This window comes from Bos indicus x Bos taurus, chromosome 2 (assembly GCF_003369695.1).
Source record: "Bos indicus x Bos taurus breed Angus x Brahman F1 hybrid chromosome 2, Bos_hybrid_MaternalHap_v2.0, whole genome shotgun sequence".
In the NCBI taxonomy this organism is placed as follows: domain Eukaryota; kingdom Metazoa; phylum Chordata; class Mammalia; order Artiodactyla; family Bovidae; genus Bos; species Bos indicus x Bos taurus.
Window position 1 is genome coordinate 20,072,370 of NC_040077.1, and position 11,696 is coordinate 20,084,065.

Sequence of the window (11,696 nt, forward strand, 5' to 3'; positions counted from 1 at the left end):
ATTGCACTGCAGCAAAAGGCTTTCCAGTTCATTGGCAGGTAATTTATGACAGTACTAGAGTGGTTTAGGCTTGAGCCATACAAAGTAATCAAAGTCAAGTAAAAGTATGCACTGAAGACATTGCTCATTTAACATCTAATACTGGAAGCTCAGCTTGTAAAGAATCTGCCTGCAATGCAGCAGACCCCAGTTAGATTCCTGGCTCTGGAAGATCCCCTGGAGAAGGGATAGGCTACCCACTCCAGTATTCTTGGGCTTCCCTGGTGGCTCAGATGGTAAAGAATATGGCTGCAATGTGGGAGACCTGGGTTTGATCCCTGGATTGGGAAGATCCCCTGGAGGAGAGCATTGAAACCCACTTCAGTATTCTTGCCTGGAGAATCCCCTTGGACAGAGGAGCCTGGCAGGGTACAGTCCATGGGGTTGCAAAGAGTCAGACACAACTGAGCGACTAAGCACAGCCCAGCACCCTCACTTCCATGTACATATCTGCCCTGCAAGAACCGCAGCTCAAGTAGCCAGGGGACCAGGACAGACAACAGAAGTACAGGAGATGCCAACTTCACCAGAGTGGGAGCATCAGCGCTGGGTACAGTAGGGCATCCTTACATCAGAGCACAGGCAATGACTCATGAGTCAATGAGGAAGACAGAGGCCAGAGAATGGGGACTCTCCCCTTGCTCATCTAGGACTCTTAAGTGCTCTATTTCCAAAGTCAGGGTGAAATATCTGCTTTAAAAAAAATCGTACATGCGGCTATACTTAAAATGGATAACCAACAAGGACTTCCTGTATAGCACATGGAACTCTGTTCAATGTTATGTGGCAGACTGGATGGGAGGCGAATTTGGGGGAGAATGGATACATGTATATGTATGGCTGAGTCCCTTCACTGTCTCCTGAAACTATGACAACATTATTAGTAGGCTATACCCCAATACAAAATAAGTTTGTTTGTTTTTTTAAGTTACCTTCACATGTTGGCAAAAATGGCAGTGAACCATAAAGGGAAACATAAAAGATGGAAGTGCTCTTCTCATCAGTGACTCAATACTGTAACCTCTGCATCCTTTAGTGGAGACATGTGATACTTGCAGATTCAAAACCTCCCCAGGGCTTCTCATACTCAGCGATTTTTCTCCCAGGAGTTCACTCTTTTCTTGAACTGAGTAGACATCAAGCCCTAAATATCTAATGGTTCCCAAGAAATTAGCTTCTTGACAAGTCGTCAGCACTAAGGACTCTGTCCCTTTCCTCCATACTTGTCTCAAAATTACAGGCAACAACTTCCAAATGGAAACAGAGCTGTTACCACGTTCATATGATCCTCACCTATTACATGAAATGCAACAATTAGCATTTCTAGCAGAATTGAAACTGCTAACACAACTTCTCTCTGTCCTACACCATTAAACTTGATTAGAAATCCCTTCACGATTAACATTCATCTCGCTGTATCGTGCTTGAAGGTTAATAATATCCACCATCTCCTGAGAGAGGGGGAGGGGAGGTATATGTGCCAAGGAGAAAGGCCGCCGGGAGAGGCAATTCCCCCTTCCGTCCACTAGAGGGGGGCTCCGCGGGGCCGGCGGGAGGAAGGCAGAGACACCGACACACAGCATCCCGTCCTGCCGGCCTGCTCTTCAGTTGGTAAGAAGCAACATTAGTATTCATCGTTCTCTACTTCTCACCTCTGTCGATTTTAACTTCTCATAAAGCCCCTTCAGAAATGCCGGATGGCCGTGCTGGCTTGGGGGCGGCGGGTGTGGAATCAACCAGCATCTTAAAACAATATCCCGTCTAATTCTTCTAAATCAACACTGCGTGAGATAAATACATAACCTGTGTGAACAGATCCTAAGTTTAAACCCCCCATAGATTCTGTAGCAATATGTGTACACTGCAGATGTAGCTATGGAGGGGGCAGTGGGTGTAAGTTCTCTGGGAGAACACCTCCATTGTATATAACGCATAAAGAAATGTCCCCAGCCCTGAGCACACCGGCTGTTTCTGCTTACGGGGCTGAGTTATCCATGAAACGCAATAGGACATTTTGTACTAAGTAGAGTACTTGATGGACTTTTTTAGACCTACTCCCCTATGCAGGTTTGTATAATTAAGGAAGAAACAGACGCTTTAGCAATGAAAGACAAACCTTCAATTTTCCCTTCGTCAAAATATGTTATGTTCTAAGAAAGAAGGGGTGGGGCAAGCGCCTGTTTGGGGGGACTCCACCTAGATGGCAAGGCAAAATATAATACCTTTTTCTATCTGTAATAGTGTTCAGTGCAGCGAACTCTTTTTCTTGTTACAGTACAGTAAATGGGGTGTTTAATTTGGGATTCAATGTAGTCCAGTGTCAAAGTGCAGCAGTTTTATTACAGAAATACAATTTTATTGGAGGCTGAAGATTTAATTTCCACCTTACGTCGAGAGCCATAAACGGTGTGCCTATTTTACATTTTGCATAGCATTTGGTATGTGTAATTCCTCGTCTAATTTTAGAGTTTCAAAAGGTGGAAGAGTCACAATATGTAGATTCAAATTCTTCAACATTTCAGCCAGAAATGCCATTTTAAAATGAGCAATTTTCTGTGTTTTAGGCATGGATTTGAAATTACTCCTTTCCTCCCGATTGAATTCTGTACCACATGCTCTCCAGTCCTTCCTAATGAGGTGAGCCACGAAGTTACCCAAGGAACACCCTTGGGTTGGAACAAATGCTTTCTTTGTTTAAATTTGTCTACTGGTTGGTATTGTACTTAAAAGTAAGATGATCGGGTGATATGGAGAGTTTGCCTTCTATTCTGCTTCCTGTCTGTCAGGGTCACACGTTATGTATGTTCTGATGGATGCATTTGGAATAAAATAACTTGTAAATATGTTAGAAGGATTGAATTTGAAAGAAATAATAAAGTGTTAACTGTAAAGCTATATCAACATTGAAATCCAAATTTGGGGGATGTGTTATTGTTCTGCATCAAATATATTTATTGCCACACACACACACACACACACACACTCTCGCGTAGATGCTGCCTTTCCATCTGTTCGCCCTTTACAGCATTAGTTCTCATCGACATTTCATACCTTCCCTTTACCACCAGGTGGAGCCCTTTGTTTATGGACATCTGTCCATTTCCTTTTTCTCGAAGATGCTACCAGATAAATAGCTCCGGAGTTAAAATACTGTTGCAAACACGAAGATTTAACACCCACAGATAAAAAAGTAAGGCTTTTTTCAGACATTGGTATAATAAACCTTGCCGTAAGAGTCCTCCTGCTTCTAGATTTAATAGCTTTACACACTCCTATTTACAATTTCTCCACACCAAACAGAAATAATACTGTTGTGTGTGCCATAAACAGTGTTGCTGCAGGTCTGTTTTATGTAGCACCATTGTTTTTATAATCTCAATGTTTGGAAATTTCAGTCAAATGGCAAAAAAAAAATGCTATCCCCCTGTTTTTCTCAGTCTTAAAAATATACACCTCATTGAGAAGAAAATGTTTTCCTTCAGACAAAAGAGAGTGGTGATTCAGCTGTAGGCAATACAGAGCAATGTCACATTCTTCTCTCAGTCAAATTTATCTCTCTTCTATTTGAGATCCAGTAAAAGGTAAGTCAAAATCTATCTTACCTTTGGTTCTATTTAGGAGCTAGTTCATAATGGATACTAGAAGCAAAGCTTAATTATTATATTGCTCAATTATTTGAATATTTTTATTTTAAGAAATTAATCAAAGATCTTTTCATGAACAAAAGACAGAAAAAGGTAAGAAAAATTTAGAAGCCGGATTTGCATGTGCAAATAACTGTGGAATGAGCTCACCTAAACTTGCTTGCCAATGACCTCAACCTTGATCTGGAAAGATCATTTATTCACAAGTAAAACATTCATATTCTCTATGCTCACACTGTCTTGGATCTTTTCTCAAGGTAGATTTCTAACTGGGACGTTAGTCTATGCATAATATCTGCATTTACCAACACCATGGAGTTACGTGTTTAACTGAAACATCATTTCTGTTACATTTTTAAAATTTTAACCAGGATTTACTCTCTTTGTATCGAATGTATCTAAAATTTTTCTTGAGCATCTGCAGAGCAGTAAGGAGAGGAAGATCTGTGTATGCTTTATTGAATCCGTGCCTGAGCGTGGGAAATGTGGCTTTTCTCTCTTACACGAACTGGTTATGTGATCCGAGATGGGAGGCTGTCTGCAAAGAAGCCCTCATACAACAAAATGCTGGAACCACCATTTTGCTATCCGCTCGCACACAATGAAAGGGTGGCATAGAAAACAATTAGCACGTTTGCCCACGAGAGTTGCCTATGAAAGTATTCTACTCTCTGATCCAAATATTGAGCTTTTAAAAATGTGATTACTAAGGGGCTAAAGATATTCATCTTCTTTAAATGTATAAAACCTGTGTGGGAGGGTGGGTGGATGTCATACTGGAAGCATCTGCTGTGTACATTCAACTGAACGATGGAAAGAACTCGTCAAAAATGCACACTTATTTCGCAAACTGAAATAAAAGCCCAGATCCTGAGAACTGCTCCTGACAGCTCACAAAAGCCGTTAACGGGTGAATTTGGCCTTGATGCCTCCTTTTCATTTTAGCGTTCACGGCATGCAAATGACAGTGAGGAGATTTAAGGGAGGTTTTTTCCTTAAAAAAAAAAATCCTGTAAAAATTAAAAACAGGCCCACATTTGACTCTCACCTGGAACACCCCACACTCTTATTTTTTTAGGGGAGCAAAAAAACAAAACAAGGACCCAGGGTCCCTTCCTCTTCCACTTCTGCTCTTATTTTTAATCATTAAAAATGCTGCTTTGGCTGCATTTAAGTGTGGAAATTCTCATTTTTCTGCAGTGCTTCAGACTTCCATAGACTCCTTGGAGACACAGTGAGGAGCTAACCACACAGGGGAAATAGGGATTTTCGTGGTTAAAAAAACTGCAGTGTGTTTGGTAATTTTCCACAAGGAGTCAAAGTTACGAGTAGCTTTTTTCTTTTAAACATAATAACTTGAGCACTTAGTGTAGAGTTGCAGGTGTGAAATTTTTAAACTCATTGAAAGGTCTTACAAAATTTAACTTGTCTCCTTTTAATAAATATTTTCGGTATTTTCAAGTGTATAATAGGTAGGTCACACACACACAGACAGAATTATAAAAGCCTACTGTCTATCAATAGAATATAGCCCTGGAGGACCCACCAGCGGGTTATGTAATATGTGACATAGACCACCAGGGGCTGAACTGAAACCACTAATACTTTTTTCATGGGATCATTAGTTAGAGTGAAACAAGGTACCTAAGAGAAAAGATGAGGAGTTTGACCTGGCTTGTTAATTTGCATGCCTTCACTTTCACTCTTTGTTGCATTGGATTAAATATGAATATTCAATTTTATTATTTAAACATACTGTCACCCAGATATAGCACACTACTTTTCATATTTTTAATAATTCATCATGTAGTATATTGTGATTACTATTTACAGTTGGTTTTCAATAAATACAAAAAGTCTTGTGAAAAAATGCAATTTAAATGTAAAGCTAAAGAGAAGTTATTAATTTTTTCCCCCTGCTGTACTTTAGGAGGTAAAATCAATTATTTTGTTTTGATATTTAGAGCTTAAATTTAAATCTGCCTCCAACCAAGATGAGTGGGTCTGGGGCTCACAGAGTCAGCTTGCCTGTGTTCTTGACCTTGTGCTGACAAGGGAAGAGCAAAGAGCTACTTTACAGTTTGGGAGATGGGTCTAGACTTTTATGTGCACTGCTCTCAGTTGCCCTGTGTACCTTAAATCAATCCAATCCAATACATTTAGGATTGTGGTTGAGAAATAAATGTCATGTCAGTAACCATCAACAAGATATCAGAAGAAAGAGTATGTAATCGTTTAGTCCAAAAATTAAGTTTCATGTTTTTAATTGGTGTCATATCCTGTCTTAAGTCTATGGTGCTTAAATCAAAGGCCACCACATTAACCTGGAAAGGAAACATAATAACAACCCCTTTCATCCCCTGGCTCAAATATTTCTTTGCTCAACCCTCATTTTTGTTAAAAACACTTTCAGGCAAAGATCACAGGAAACAGTAAACATGGCAACACCATGAAAATAATTTTCTGATGCGCTATTTCTCTCCGTGTTCAAAGAGTGAGTTGTTCAGGGTGCAGAGGAACCTGCTGCATCATTAAACCCTATGCCGACGAAAACAGCCATTCTTCCAGCAAAGGGGATACCCCTCCTCATTTCATAAATCTTGTTTCCAACTAGACTGAAGCCAGGACTTGACTCTCGCTCACATCAAGAAACTGGTGAATCACGGTAATACGTTCAAAGGGAATCAGGAGTGGCCAACAACTGCTTCAGGGGCAGGGATGCAGCCAGATATCTGTCTGGGCTGCTCTACTAACCATCATGACTGCAGATGGTCTTGGGTCCTCTCCATCCAAACAGGGAAAGACACACGGATAGACACCAATACCACTGATCATCAGTGCAAAGCGAAAACCATGATCAAGATTTCAGATGTTGAGTTGGCCAACTTCTCCCCTATCTTCCCTCCCTCCCACCTTTCCTGCCCCTCTTTCCCAAATAAGAAGCTTGTTAGTGGTTGAGGGCCCAACAGGAAATGTTTACACCCGGTGCCAAATGCTAATCCTTCACTGAGGCCTTCCATATATTTAAAGGTTTCAGTTATGGAGGCAAAAGGGATTCCAATAGAAATTTCTTAGGGAATATGGAGATTTAATAATTTGGCTAAGTGTAAATTACATTCATTGGACTTCCTCTTTAATTAAGGATTACCTTAAAAGAGCACATTTCAAAGAGAGTGGAAAATTTTTTAAATTATCACTTATGCAATAACCAACATGAAACTTTAAATATATGTTTGGGATGTTGGAGGGGGGATATAAGTAAATTCTCTTAGTTGGTTATATAACATTCCTTAATCTATTTAGACACATATATTTCCTCATATCCACAAATTCATATTTTATTGTCCTGTAATATTTTTTAGAACTGGATTTGGCATGCATTTGTGATTCATAAACCACAGATATCAAACCCTTCTAATCTGAATGTGGATAAAGGATTCTGGGGAAAACTCAGTAAAATTGTCTGACTGTTTAAAACCAGCTTGAATTTTAAATTTAATTAATTGAATTAAATTAATGGTATTAAGTATTTGCAAATTTAATAGAACCATATTCAACATATTTATTATTTTCGTATCAGTGGATTTCTCAGTGCCATGAACTGTTTTGCAGTTTTCCTAGCATCTCTTAGAGTAACTGAAAATTATATCCTTTCAAGCAAACTCCCCTTTTATGAAATGTTTAGAAACATGTTTAGATTTAATATTTCGAATACATTTCCCTTTTGTGACCTTCTTCTCTAGGGCTCCTATAGTGGTCCTAAACCCATTTTGAGGTCTCAGCTTTCTCAATAAATATGTCAAAACCAGAGGTCTTTCAAAGAAGCTGCTGGGAACACAGAGGCCCTTCCTGCACGGCCAGTCTGACGAGGTCCTGGGTCTCCATTCCAAACCGGCTTCGTGTGGACACACACAGCTTCCAAGCAGAGAAGCATCTCGTGTGCTTTCCTGGAAACAACACTTCCAGAAAATATGCTGACCAAGAAGAAACAGCAGGGGTGACAGAAGTGGTCAGAGCGCTCGCAACATCTTAACAAGCACTAATTAAATGCCTTGCTTTTAAAACAGGGCTTAAGAAAGCCAAATACAATAACTTCTTACATATGGTTTTAGGAGCTAACAAGACCTGTAGGAAATGGTGCAGTCATTAGATCAGTGTCTCCAAAGTCTCCTACAGCCATTAGTGACTAGGTGCTGTGCACTTTAGGGAGAAATGATGAGAATCTGTCTGATGTGAAGCTGATTATTTTTTTTTCCCCTCATTTGTCTCTGAAGGGAATTTTGCATCTGTGTTAATGCACTACGCAGTCAATTACTGAAACGGCCAGTCAATTGAATATAAAAAGAGCATTAGCAGCCTTGAAATCTATATTTCTGATGAGGTACAAAGCCAGGCTGAAAAAGAATTGTGAATACCAACAGTGACGTCAGGAACCGTGTTTTATGATATCGATAGCCTCCAGTTTCAATACATAGTGGGTATTTGATAATCATTTGATTATTTACTGAACAAATATTCTTTCGGTGATTATGCTATTCCAGACATAGGCTAAGTTTTAGAGATACAGTAGTCAAGAAGACAGACAAGGCATCTTTTGGAATATACAGACTGTGTGAAAATATTTAAGGACTGGATTGGCAGATAGGCAAATAAATCTGAAAGAAAAGTGCTTCTTGGATACACATCTGATGTTACTTTAGGATGAGACCCATGGGCTGAATTTATGCAAAGAAATGCAAAGCCAGATCCCCAGCTGAGATGACTGGAGACTGGCAGTCTGAGCTCCTGGGGATGGAGCAGCCAGAGTTAAGTGAGTTTGCCAGGATCCTAGAACCTGTTCGAGGTCACTATTAGCCACTAGCATTCTTGGGAGAATATGAAGAAATGCTTCTGCTAATAAAGGAAAATACAGGCCTAATACTTAAAAAAATTTTTTTTTTTACTTTGAAGTATGACTAAAAGACTAAAAGGTGGTTTTATATCTGTTTGACTCTTATTAAGAAGGGACAAGGGACCTCTTGTTTCCATGTATTGGTATAATACCTCTCGGGAAGATACTGGCCCCAAACTGCCTTTCACTCAGGCTGATTTCTTGAGCTCCTTGCTGGCTTAAAAAAAAAATCCTGTTCCCATTTGCCTTTTATTCAGGCGGTTAATATTGCTGTTCTACCCCTTATCTGTACTCTGATGCAAACTGGGCTTCAGCAGCAAGATGACTATGAGAACAGGTCACTGAGGCTTGGTGAAGGGGCTGGAGATGGTCAAGCCTGCTCTTTCTAGAGCAGCTGGCTGAGTGCTTTGGGGCTGGAACACACACTGAACTGGAGGCTGTGTCACAGGAGCCTTAGGTAAGGCTGTGGTGGGGACCATGACTCAATCTAGCCACGCCACTGCAGAGGCCGATGAGAGGACATCAGAGTGGGAGAAAAAGCTTGCTAACCTGGGTGTTTTCCATAAAAGAACTAGTTGACTGAATTTTTCTTTTCCAATTGGTTGCTTTGCAGTTTAATGAAAAGGAATTTCTGAATGACTGGGTTGAGAATCTAGCACCTGACCCCACAGAAACCCTTGTCCCAAGTCACTCTTGTTTATCAACACTATTCACCAACCACCACCACAACCCTTCACAAAGGAAGAATCCTCACTGGATGTGATGCGGTTCATTTCATACATTTACTCAACAAATGTGTACTAAGAAGCCCTTCAAGTGGAACAGCTCTAGATGAGCAAGTTGGTAGGGGAGAAAAAGACTATCGAAGGAGGTATAAGGGTAAAAATCATTGAAGTTGTAGCATTAGGAATATAACCTTCAGCCTTGGGAGACTCCAGATGCTAAAGGAAGCAAGTCCGCTTTTCTCTAGTGCCACGGGCTAGGACAGACTGTTTTTGGTAATGCAGCTGATGAAGATGATGAGCTGATGATGGAGGAGACGGTGGTGACCAGCCAGAAGGTGATCACTGGAGCTGCAAACAATTCTTTATATTTAGTTTATTATTTAACTGGCACACAAACCTGTTAAGTAGGAAACTGAGACTCAAAGAGGTTAAGTAACACCTAGTTTTCAATAAATGGGAGAATGTGGATTCCAACTTCAGTCATCTGCTTCTGAAGCCCCCGGGACTATATGGCCTCTCTCACATGGTCTAATGGCTTATATTTGTGAGGCCATTTAATTTTCAAGTCAAAATTTGGTGATTTTCATTCACACATGTGAGAGTTGCATGACTATTTTTGAAACCAGATCTGGAAGCCCATTAAGATAGTCTTTTAAATACCTATTTAAATGCAACAGTCACAAGTGCGGTCTAAATACGAGTAATATTTGACGGGCTCCAAATCTCATTCTTCATATTCTCTTTATATCAGACCTCTTCAAGAGGTGCCACAGATATCATGCTTCAGATCCAAAAGGTGCTGCTCTCGAGGGCATTATGCTATGTGAAATGAGTCAGAGAAAGACAATACTGTATGATCTCACTTATACGTGGAATCTAAAAAATAACAAACTCAAAACAGAGATCAGATTTGCACTTGCCAGAGACAGGGGCAGTGGGTGAGGGGATTGGGTGAAAATGGTCCAAAGTTACAGTTACTTGCAGTTGTAAGATCCATAAGCCCTAGGGATGCAACGTACAGCATGCTGACTACAGTTAACAGTACAGTATCGTATATTCAGACATGGCTAAGAGTAGATCTTAAAAGGTTCTCATCACAAGGGAAACAAATTGTAATTATATGAGGTGATGAATGTTAACTAATCTTTTTTTTGGTAGTCATTTTGCAATATGCAAATTTGCAAACATGCAATTTGCATTATATTGCATAATTTGAATTTAGACAATGTTATATGTCAATTCTATCTCAATAGAACTGGGGAGGGGAAGGTTGCCCTTTCCTCTGTGGACAGTATTGTCCCAAAGCTGGCCCTGTGGCCACTGTGGCAGTCATGGAGTCCACACACGTGACGCTTAGCAAGGAATGTCCTCAGAGGTCCGGACCCCGGCAGCGATTGAGGGAGAATGGGGAGGAAAGGCAAAGCGAGCAAAGCACAGGGTGAAAGAGAGAGAGAGAGAACCCTGCTCGCCTGTCTTCCTCTCCAGTCCCCAGAGCCAGCACCACAGTCACCTCATAAACAGCCATTTGTCACCGCCTCCTGGCTGGCCTCCTCCACCAGAGGCTGGCCTTGTCCCAAGCCTCTCAGCAGAGAGCTGCTCCCAGAAGGGGGCAAATGAGGTGTGTGGAGACAGAAGACCCAGAAGTCTTGGCTTCTGAAACATTTAAACTCAGGCAAGCCATGTGCCTCTCTGGGTCCTTCTGTTTCTTCCTCTGTGAAATGAAATAATGAGCAGGTGCCCTGCACCAAGTTGTAAATAGCTAATGAGATCATGTATTTTCAATAGCTTCACTGAGTTGTAATTGGCATATAAATAAACTGCATGTATTTGAGAAATAATGCATTTGAGAGAGCACTTGTATGGAATCTGGAAAGGTGGTACCGATGATTCTAAACGCAGGGCAGCAAGGAGACACAGACATAAAGAACAGACAGAAAAACACCAATACAGTATACTAACACATATATATGGAATTTAGAAAGATGGTAACAATAACCCCCTGTGTACGAGACAGCAAAAGAGACACTGAGTATAGAACAGTCTTATGGACTCTGTTGGAGAGGGAGAGGGTGGGAATATTTGGGAGAATGGCATTGTAAAATGTGTAATATCATGTATGAAACAAGTTGCCAGTCCAGGTTCGATGCACAATACTGGATGCTTGGGGCTGGTGCACTGGGATGACCCAGAGGGATGGTATGGGGAGGGAGGAGGGAGAAGGGTTCAGGATGGGGAGCACATGTATACCTGTGGTGGATTCATTTCAATGTTTGGCAAAACTAATACAATATTGTAAAGTTTAAAAATAAAATAAAATTAAGATAATGAAAAAAAAAAAAGAACAGACTTTCGCACTCAGTGGGAGAAGGAGAGGGTGGGATGATTTGAGAGAACAGC

At 40.6% G+C, this 11,696-nt stretch overlaps 1 long non-coding RNA gene across 1 annotated transcript; it reads left to right on the top strand.

Annotated features, from left to right (window-relative positions):
* Positions 1-1,593: 1,593 nt before the first annotated feature.
* Positions 1,594-11,277, top strand: LOC113901950. Its single transcript, XR_003513613.1, has 3 exons — positions 1,594-1,650; positions 2,604-2,676; positions 9,188-11,277. It is a non-coding gene; the product is annotated as an uncharacterized LOC113901950 (long non-coding RNA).
* The last annotated feature ends 419 nt before the right edge of the window (positions 11,278-11,696 follow it).